The sequence below is a fragment of the Pongo pygmaeus genome, chromosome 8 (genome assembly GCF_028885625.2).
Source record: "Pongo pygmaeus isolate AG05252 chromosome 8, NHGRI_mPonPyg2-v2.0_pri, whole genome shotgun sequence".
Lineage (NCBI taxonomy): Eukaryota > Metazoa > Chordata > Mammalia > Primates > Hominidae > Pongo > Pongo pygmaeus.
This window is the reverse complement of record NC_072381.2, coordinates 30,706,345-30,717,208: the sequence shown is the minus strand read 5'-3', so window position 1 is coordinate 30,717,208 and position 10,864 is coordinate 30,706,345. Positions and strand designations below refer to the sequence as shown.

General features: G+C 41.1%; 1 non-coding gene across 1 annotated transcript; it reads right to left on the bottom strand.

The window, feature by feature from the left end:
* Window positions 1-6,501: 6,501 nt before the first annotated feature.
* On the bottom strand, window positions 6,502-6,610 carry LOC129006966 (U6 spliceosomal RNA). Its single transcript, XR_008492152.1, has one exon. It is a non-coding gene; the product is annotated as a U6 spliceosomal RNA (small nuclear RNA).
* Window positions 6,611-10,864: the final 4,254 nt, after the last annotated feature.

Here is a 10,864-nt window from a genome sequence, read left to right as displayed (position 1 = left end):
TCATATTGCCTAGAATCTGAAAATTCAGATTCTATTCAGTAGGTTTTTGCTAGGGTCTGAGACTCTACATTTCTAAGAAACTTTTAGATGCTGTCAGTGCTCTGGAAAGACTACTTCGAGTAGCCAGGGTCCCTAGCTATTCAACAGATATATAATGTAAACCACTTATGTAATTTTACATTTCCTAGTAATTGCATTAAGAAAATTAAAAGGAAACAGGCGATTTTTTTTTTTTAAATGGAGTCTTGCTCTGTTGCCCAGGCTGGAGTGCAGTGGTGCGATCTCTGCTCACTGCAACCTCCACCTCCTGGGTTCAAGCGATTCTCCTGCCTCAGCCTCCCGAGCAGCTGGAACTACAGCGATGTGCCACCATGCCTGGCTAATTTTTGTATTTTTAGTAGAAATGGGATTTCACCATGTTAGCCAGGATGGTCTCCATCTCCTGACCTTGTGATCCACCCGCCTCGGCCTCCCAAAGTGCTGGGATTACAGGTGTGAGCCACCGCGCCTGGCCAAGAAACAGGTGAAATTAATTTAATTATATATTTTCTTTAACTCAGTCTACCCAAAATGTTATTTCAACATGTAATCAATGTAAAAATATTAATGAGACATTTTTTCTTAAATTTTATAGTAAGTCTTGAAATTTGATATGTATGTTATAGCTATCAGATACTACATTTTTATCTGAAATACTTGGTCTATATTTAGATTTTATAAAATTTATAGTTGAAAAAGTATATTTGTTAACCAAACCCCAAATATACAAGTTCTCCAGCAACTGAACTCAGCATCAAAAAATCATTCTCCACAATATTTGCATTCAACTTGACAAAACTGGTTCATCTTTTTTAGAATAATTAATTTGATTTTTGGAACAAAAAATATCAGTTTCAAAGCTACATCTGTTCAACTTAGGCAAATTCACTAACTCTTATGCCAGCTCAGAACTGTTGACATTAAATTCAGAGGAATATTGCAAAAATGGAAAAACTAACTCTAAATTTATCAATATTAACAAAGTATTCTCCAACATTTTCTTATGGATTGTGAAGGCAATTTATATAATGCTTTTGATTTCAGTGAAGTCATCCACATATTGATTCAAGTTACAAAAATGTATGAAACCATTATTTTTTACTTCTCTTATGAAAAATGTCAATTTTGACATAAATTCTCCTGCCTCTCTAGCTAGGTTACAAATAAGTTTTTCCTTTCCTTGAAACTTTAAATTTAGCTCTTTCATATATAGTGTGATATCTGTGAAAAAAAACATAAATCACACTGCCTTTTTTTTTTTTTTTTTTTGAGAGAGAGTCTCGCTCTGTCGCCCAGGCTCGAGTGCAGTGGCGTGATCTCGGCTCACTGCAAGCTCCGCCTCCCGGGTTCACGCCATTCTCCTGCCTCAGCCTCCCGAGTAGCTGGGACTACAGGTGCCGGCCACCACGCCCGGCTAATTTTTGTTTTTTGCATTTTTGGTAGACAGGGTTTCACCATGTTAGCCAGGATGGTCTCGATCTCTGACCTTGTGATCTGCCCGCCTCGGCCTCCCAAAGTGCTGGGATTACAGGCGTGAGCCACCGCGCCCGGCCCACAATGCCTGTTTTTGTCTTCATTGCTTGCTTCGGCAAGCATTCTTTTTTTGTAAAGAAAATCCTGCATTGTAGCTAACTGTACAGTGAATGTTTGTAAAAATTCCTCTGTGATTCAACCAGAGATCATTGGCAAAGAACACATGATCAATCATTTCTGGTTTTCTATTTCTTTCAGCAGTTCCATAAACTGGTTCAAGAATCCAAGATGTTTTATAACTGGCCAGAGTTATGAGCTGAGATGTAAAAAATCATTAAAACAATTTTTTTGGCCATTCTGATTTTGAGTGACTAATTTCATTGATCTGTTTTTGACTGTCGAGGGGAGATGGCATCAAATTCACTATGTTTTTGCTGAAATTGTCTGTTAATATTTTCTGCTTTATTATCTTTGACTTTTTATGTAACACACAGCTTTCTCCTTTTGCTCTGCCACAGCAAATTATAATTGCCATTGATTATGTTGCTTTTTGCTTACCTCCCTCTCCTGTCTCTTTTTTCTGATTGTATTATTAATTTCTGTGTCTCCACTGGATTTTGTGTCAGTCCTAAGGCTTTGGAAAGTGTCTCTGTGTTAGGACTGCTACAAAATTTTCAAAGTGATAAATTAGAAAAATTGGCCATATTTATTTTATAAACTAGAGAAACAATGTAATTATATATTAATTAAAACAAGTATTTTGATATAATTACCAATTATGATTTATATAGTTATCACCATAACTTGTGCTGTCTGTGTAAAATATTCATATGAACACATTACAGTGTTACATCAGTGTTTAGAAAAAAAAAACCATTTAAATGGAAACACTTTATTGACACCAAGTAGATCAGTGATGCTTTCCTTTGTAGACTCATCTGCTACAAGGCACCAAATAATATTTTAAGCAATATAGTATTTAAAGTGAAATGTAGTTCTACCAAAGCAATGCATTCATGTTTAATGGAACATATTTTACATTGCTTCAGTTTTTACATTTAAATAAAATCACTTGAAATTAGTTAAAAGTTGACATTCAGTTCCTCAGTTGCATTCGCCAACTTAAGTAGCCATGTGTGCCCATTGGTTCTTGTATTGGACAGCACAGGCCAGGGGCTACTTGCATTTGAACCTAGGGACCTTGTATCAATAACTAGATGGTTGCTCACTTTTCTTGCCCAGCAACTACGTCTTCCTTGCCTTGTCCCACGGCACTCAGGAATTTCAGGAGTTTAGCAAATGAAGTCATGTACAATTAAGTGGTCTCTGAAGGTCTCTTGATGACCATGACTCTTGGACAACTTCCCACTGTGCTAGGCCATTAGGACAAGTCTGGGGACAACTTCTGACTCCAGGGACAGTCTGTGGGTTGTAATGGGGTTAGCTTGGGACAAGGCCAAGGCAGAGTTTATAGGTCAACTGCAGCTACTCTTCCTCTTCCCATGGGTTACTAACCAATGACTCAAGAGCAATCTGGCTTGAACTTAGTTGGATGGGAATGTTGTCGGCAGAGGCAGCATTCTCATTGTTCTGGAAGGAGCAGGTTTCATTTTCACACCAATCATGAGAGTGTTGGGGGAAAGCTGTCCCTTAGCTAAGTTGGCTAGGAAGGTTTCCAAAAATCCATCTCAATGAATCATCATAGGCTATGAAATTACACCTGAAAAATATGAAGAAAAAGGAATGGGTGATTTGTGTGTTGAATACAAAATAGTGATATAAAGCATTCTAGAATTCAGAAACCAACTTATGAACCAAGATGTTATTTGCAGAGTGGATATACTCACCTTGCCTGGACCCTGATTAAACTCCTTCTTTTTTTTGTTTAAAGTTCAATTTATATTCTGACCATTTCTTTGTTTACAGATATATTGCTTTGGTTCATATTTTTGTACTGCCTTCACAAAATATTAGGGGTGTTTACTTAGATAGGTTTCTCAAGTCTTTTTCTTCCTTCCTTCTCTTTTTTCTTTTTCTTCTTAATTTCAGACAAGGTCTTTTTTGTTACCCAGGCAGGAGTGCAGTGGTGCAGTCTCAACCTCCTAGGCTCAAGTGACCCTCCCGCCTCAGCCTCCTGAGTAGCTGGGACCACAGCTGTGTGCCACCATGCCCAGCTAATTTTTAATTATTTTGTAAGAGATGGGCTCTCACCATGTTCCCAAGGCTGGTCTTGAACTCCTGAGCTCAAGCGATCCTCCCACCTCAGCATCCCAAAGAGCTGGGATTACAGGCATGAATCACCACGCCCGGCCAAACCTTTTTCTTTTGTCCCTGATCCTCCTAAACTTTCTTTTAGATCTCAGACTCTTGCTGTGTGCTTTGTACATTGCTGTATGTTCAGATAGAGCTTAATCTGTAGTTACTCATCACTGATGATTCATAAAATACAAAGTGTGCTTTAGTAACACTGAATAGTATAGTCTAGAATCCTAAAAAAGTTGAGAAAAAGATTTTGTTCTCCTTATTTTCTATTTTTTTTCTATTGCTCCACCTTGTATTAAAAATTAGGAAAGACTCGTGGTGAATGTGTCCAATCAATTCACCTCACCTCATGATGTTTCTAAATAAAATAATAAAATCTGAACCCATAGTCTTCGCCTTTTTTGAGGTTTAAGTATTGTTTCATCTACGTCGTTATGTAATTTCAAAGTGCCTTCCAGAAAATCCCTCGGGATGGAGATGACTCAGGATAGCTTTGTACTGGTTTGTTATGGGGCCATCTAAATGAATGAATGGCCCTCTGAAATGACAGCAACAACCCTAAGCTGCCTGGGTTCCAGTCCCAGTTCTGACACCGTCTAGCTGAGTAGCCTCGGCCAAGTAACTTCCCACTCTCTAAACCTCATTTTTCTGTCTATACAAGGTAGGAATTAGATGATGACACTGCTTCCCAAGCCTTCCCACCCAACACTAGTGGCCCTTGAGATATCATTGATTGGGTGCTTCTCCAGTATATCCATGGAAATTGGAGAAATTCTGTGTGCTGAATTCTATTCCATATTCGGCTTCCAAAAGCTCATAAGCACATTAGAGACTGCAAGAAGCCTTGAAGTAAAGAAATCTGCTTAACATTGTTAAACCTAGCATTTTCTAAACTCTTTGAACTGGAAACTCTCCCTCTTTTGGAGGAAAAGCTTCAAGTGTATTGGAGTATCCTGTAGTACATAGTTTGGGAAATGCTGGAGTAGATCAGTGGTTGGCAAATAGCAGCCTGCAGGCCAAATCCCTCTTGCCACGTGTTGTGTAAATAAAGTTTTATTGGAACACGGCTACACCCATTCATTTATGAATTGTCTGTTTGCCCCAGAATAGCCAAGTTGCAGAGTTGTGACAGAGACCTGTATGGCCCATACTGCCTAAAATATATTTATCATCTGGTTATTTGCAGAAAAAAAAATCTGCTGACTCCTACACACAGGATTATTTTCAAAGTGATTCATGAACATGGCTGAAAAAATCAGATCGTGGAGGAATGTTGTAAATGAAAAGCAATAGCTTTGTTCCAGAAGCAACACATTTTTAATGGTTCCTGTTAAAATTATTTTAGTGGTTATTACTAATAGTTGTATAACTCCTCACTCAGCCGGTTCTGATGTATGTGCTTTGAGTTGCCTCTGTCTGTTTGATAGACCACGTTCACATGCGCACACACACACACACACACACACACACACACAGAGGCATGCGCAACTTCTTAGTTTTATCAGTACATGAATTCCTCTCTTGATTACCACTGCAGTTTGTTTTTTTTTTTCTTTTTTGAGATGGACTGTCACTCTGTCACTCAGGCTGGAGTGCAGTGGTGCCACCTTGGCTCACTGCAACTGCCTCCCAGGTTCAAGCAATTCTCCTACCTCAGCTTCCTGAGTAGCTGGGATTACAGGTGCCCACCACCACACCCAGCTAATTTTTTTGTATTTTTAGTAGAGACGGGGTTTCACCATGTTGGCCAGGCTGGTCTCGAACTCCTGATCTCCAGTAATCCACCCACCTCAGCCTCCCAAAGTGGTGGGATTACAGGCGTGAGCCACCGCGCCCAGCCCTACCATTGCAGTTTTAATGTTCATAAACCTCTATATCTTGTTGCATCTATTTCCTACCTATTAGGTGTGAAATTTTATAAGATGAGGGGACTAGTACCACTAGCCTTCCGTATTCCTCTCTTTTCCTCTTGTCCGTCTTTCGGCATTTCTCAGCTATGTCTTTATTTTTACAGTATTGAGTCTGATAACATTTCTCTTCTCTATCTGGAAATATTTTCCTTGCATTGCCCATTGATCGAGTTGAAAGGCTGCAAGCTGTCTTAGTCCCTTTAGTGTTGCTATAAAGGAATACCTGAGGTTGGGTAGTTTATAAAGAAAAGAGTTTTATTTGGCTTACGATTCTGCTGCTGGAAGATTGGGCATCTGGGGAAAGCCTCAGGCTGCTTCCACCATACTGAAAGGCAGAGAGGAGCTGGCATGTGCAGAGATCAGATGGCGAGAGAGAAGGCAAGAGAGAGAGGAAGAAGGTCTCAGGCTCTTTCTAACAACCAGCTAAGGTCCCAGGCTCTTTCTAACAACCAGCTCTCCTGGGAACTAATAGAGCAAAAATTCACTCACTGCCTCCCCGCCCCCCAGAGAGAACATTAATCTATTCATGAGGAATCCACGCCCATGACCTAAACACCTCCCGTTAGGTACCACCTCCAACATAGAGGATCAGATTTCAACAAGGTTCCAAGGGGTGGAATATCCAAACCACAGCACAAGCCAATGAGCAGTGTTAATGTAAATACTGTCTGTAGAAGAGCCAAGTAGTGCTTGCTGTGATTATACTTCCCTCTCTATAATTCTAATATCACAACTGCAGCATCACTCAAAATAGATAGTTCTTAATATCTTTTTCTTTAAAATTTTTTTAATTTTTATATTTTTATTAAAATATATAAAAAATATGGAACACGTCATGAATTTGCATGTTATCCTTGTGCAGGGGCCATGCTAATCTTCCAATTTCAGTATATCATTCCAATTTTAGTATATGTACTGTAATCCACCTGCCTTGACCTCCCAAAGTGCTGGAATTACAGGCATGGGCCACCGTGCCCAGCTGTTCTAATATCTTTTCCAATTGAGTTCATTCTGCTGATTTTTACCAGTTGCTCTAAATCATGGCACTTTTTTTTTTTTTTTCTTGAGACAGAGTCTCACTTTGTGTCACCCAGGCTGGAGTGTAATGGCGTGATCTCGGCTCACTGCAACCTCCACCTCCCAAGTTCAAGTGATTTTTGTGCCTCAGCCTCCTGAGTAGTTGGGATTACGGGGTGCACCACCACACTTGGCTAATTTTTGCATTTTTAGTAGAAACGGAGTTTCACCATGTTGGCCAGGCTGGTCTGGAACCCCTGACCTCAGGTGATCCACCCGCCTTGGCCTCCCAAAGTGCTGGGATTACAGGCGTGAGTCATGTTGCCTGTCCAATCATGGTGCGTTTGAACCATGTCTGTCCTGCTTTTTGTTGGTGGCATTTGTTTTCCCTTGAGGTTTATTTATTCATTTATTTATTGAGACGTAGTCTTGGTCTGTCACCCAGGCTGGAGTGCAGTGGCACGATCTCACCACAGTACAATTTCCACCTCCCAAGTTCAAGTGGTTCTCCTGCCTCAGTCTCCACAGTAGCTGGGACCACAGGCATGTGTCGCCACACCCAGCTAATTTTTGTATTTTTAGTAGAGACAGGGTTTCACCATGTTAGCCAGGCTGGTCTCGAACTCCTGACCTCAGGTGATCCGCCCCCCCTCAGCCTCCCAAAGGGCTGGGATTACAGGCATGAGCCACCATGTCTGGCTCCCTTGAGTTTTTTATTGGTTTGTTTTTTTGATGTGTGTGCCTCGTTGAGGGAAGAATTGTGCCTCCTTGACTATTTCCCTCAAATCCTCTAGTTTGTAACCCATTTGTCTATTGCCTGAAATAAATGCATTCTTTTTGAAGACATTCTTTGCGGATTCCACTCACTGATGTCCTCATGGCTTCCTAGACTTGCAGTTGTTAATTTTCCTTAAATTCTAGGCTTTGTTCTACCATGTGTTAGATGCCACATCTCTTTGCCTGTGTTTTACATTCATTTTTTTTTGAAATATATTTAATAGTCTTAAGTGACTTATTCTGATTGAGGCTCACTTTCTGAGTCTTACGCGTTTGAAAACGTCTTTACTATGATTGGTATGGGTTTCTAGGCTTGAAATAAATTTTTCTTTAACCTTCAGAAATCTTGCCATATTGTTGCGGATTTGAAAAGGCACATGCTGGTCTGTGTTTGTTATTAACTGACTCTTTTTTCCTTTTTGAAAGCTACTAGAGTTTCTTTCTCTTTGTTCCTCAATATTCTGCAATAATTATTAATACAATTATATAGTAATTTGACAGTGAGATGTCTAAATGTGAGTCTTTGCTCATTTATTGAGTTTGGTAGTCAGTGGGTGTACAGTCAGGTTTTCTTCACACAAAAATCACACAAATTTGAACAAGGAAACTTTAAACAATCATTGATTTGTAGCAGGGGATTAACTACTAAAAGGAAAAGAGAGCTGTAAAGAATATAGGAATGGTTGGCTGGGCGTGGTGGCTCACGCCTATAATCCCAACATGTTGGGAGGAGGCCAAAGTGGGCAGATCGCTTGAGCCCAGGTGTTTGAGACCAGCCTGGGCAATATAGTGAAACCCTGTCTCTACAAAAGATTAAAAAGTTAGCCGGGCATGGTGGCATGCACCTGTAGTCCCACGTACTCGGGAAGCTGAGGTGGGAGGATTGCTTGAGCTCAGGAGTTTGAGGCTGCGGTGAGCCATGATCATACTCCAGCCTAGGCAACAGAGTGAGACCCTGCCTCAAAAAAAAAAAAAATTAAGAAAGAATATGAGTGACACATACCTTGAGCAGCCCCTCCCTCTAGGGCTGAGGCAAGATCGAGTTCAGAAGCAGCTGCCTCTCGCACACCCCCAAATCTGAAATTCAGATCTCAGGGCATGGCTCCATGGCCCATTGAGGCAGCACAGTTTGGGGAGGAGCTGCATGCTAGCCCATGTGGGATACCGCCTGCTCAGGTGTTTAAAAAAGTGCTAGAAACCACCCACCCACTGGGTGCCTGCAAGCCTTGCTGGGAGCCGGCTGGGTGCTGGGGGTACTCACTGGAGACCTGCTCACAGGTTTGCTCTACTGAACCTTGTGAGGATGCTGCCTGCTGGGGTGTCTGCCAGACTTACCGGGAACCACCTGCAGGGTGCTGCCAAAACTCACTGGGGTGACGCCCCTGGGTATTCCACAGGCTGCTAGCTGCTGCAGGCACGAGCTGGTGAGAGCACACCCCATAGGAGAAAAGTCGCTTCCTCCTGCACGACTCCTCCAGCACCCTCAACCAGCAAAGGAAGGCAAAGAAGGGTATCTGCAGCTGAGAGGTAACACATGGATAAACAGCAAACATCTTGAAGTCTAAAAACTTACTTGTCTCCTTAGCTCTGGGGAGTTTTCTTGCACAGGTTAAGCATCCCTAATTCAAACATTTGAAATGCTCTGAAATCCAAAACTTTTTGAGTGCCAACATGACACGACACTCAAAGGTTATGCTTATTGGAGCACTTAGGGTGTCAGAGTTTTGGATTAGAGATGCTCAGCTGGTAAGTAAAATGTAAGTATTCCAGAATCCAAAAATGTCTGAAATCTGAAACACTTCTGGTCTCAAGCATTTTGGATAAGGGGTACTCAAACTGTATTATTTCTTTGATAATTTCTTCCTCTTCCCCCTGCCCCATATTTTTCTGTGGTTTTTAGAATTCTGATTAGTCAAATGTTAGGCTTCTTCGGTTCCTTCTCTGGCTTTTTAATCTTTTCTTCAATTTTTCGTGTTTTTACTCTTTTGCTTTGTGTTCTGGGAGACTTCCCTAACATTATCTTTGTACTCTTCTATTGAACTTTTTATTGTGTAATCATCTTTTAAAATTATTTTGGCAGGTTTTTTGTTCGATTTTTTGTTGTTGTTGGATTTGTTTTTGTTCTATTGGCTGTTTTGTTTTCTTTGCTTTTTCTTGTGTTTTTCTCAGTAGAGCAAACCTGTGAACAGATCTCCAGTGAGCTCCAGTGAGCTCCACCCACACCCAGCGGGCTTCCCAGCAAGGCATGCACACTGTATGCTTTTTATAGCATTCTGCATTCTTTTTCTTTTATATTTGCATGTTTTATGGTTATATTCATCTTCCAGAAATGTCAAAATCTTTTGTTTTCTTTTTCTTTTCTTAAATTTTTTGAGACAGAGTTGCCCAGGCTGGAGTGTAGTGGCGCAATCTCGGCTCACTGCAACCTCTGCCTCCCAGGTTCAAGCAATTCTCCTGCCTTAGCCACTCGAGTAGCTGGGATTACAGGTGCCTGCCTCCATGCCTGGCTAATTTTTGTATTTTTAGTAAAGACAGGGTTTCACCATGTTGGCCAGGCTGGTCTTGAACTCCTGACCTCAGGTGATCCGCCCACCTCGGCCTCCCAAAGTGCTGGGATTACAGGCATGAGCTAATGCACGTAGCCAAAATCTTTTGTTTTCTGATAACTGATTCTTTTCTCTTCGCTGATGTAAGTTTGTACATTTTTTTTTTTTTGAGATGGAGTCTCGCTCTGTCCCCCAGGCTGGAGTGCAGTGGCTCAATCTCAGCTCACTGCAAGCTTCATCTCCCGAGTTCACGCCATTCTCCTGCCTCAGCCTCCTGAGTAGCTGGGACCACAGGTGCCCGCCACCACGCCCGGCTAATTTTTTCTATTTTTTAGTAGAGACGGGGTTTCACCATGTTAGCCAGGATGGTCTCAATCTCCTGACCTCATGATCCGCCTGCCTTGGCCTCCCAAAGTGCTGGGATTACAGGCGTGAGCCACCACGCCCAGCCTGTACATTTTTTTAAAAGTCGTTTTTACCATCATTTTAGCGGGCCAGACTACATGAGTTTAAATCACAGCCCTGATATTTACTAGCCATGTGACTGTTCTAAGCCTTCATTTTCTCATTTATGAAATGGGGATGATAATAGTGACCTAGGTTATAAATCGTAAGAGTATAAATGAAATAATACACGAAAAGTCCTTGGCACAGTGCCTGGCATATACTCACTACTTTAAAGATAGCTTTAGCTATTATTATTTGTAAATATACCACATTACTTTAAACTGATTATAATCCATTTAATCATTATTTTAAAAGCACTTCTAGTCTGTAAAATATAATTTCTTTGGTCTTATTAATGACCACTGCTACTCCTGTTACTATTACCACTGCTAC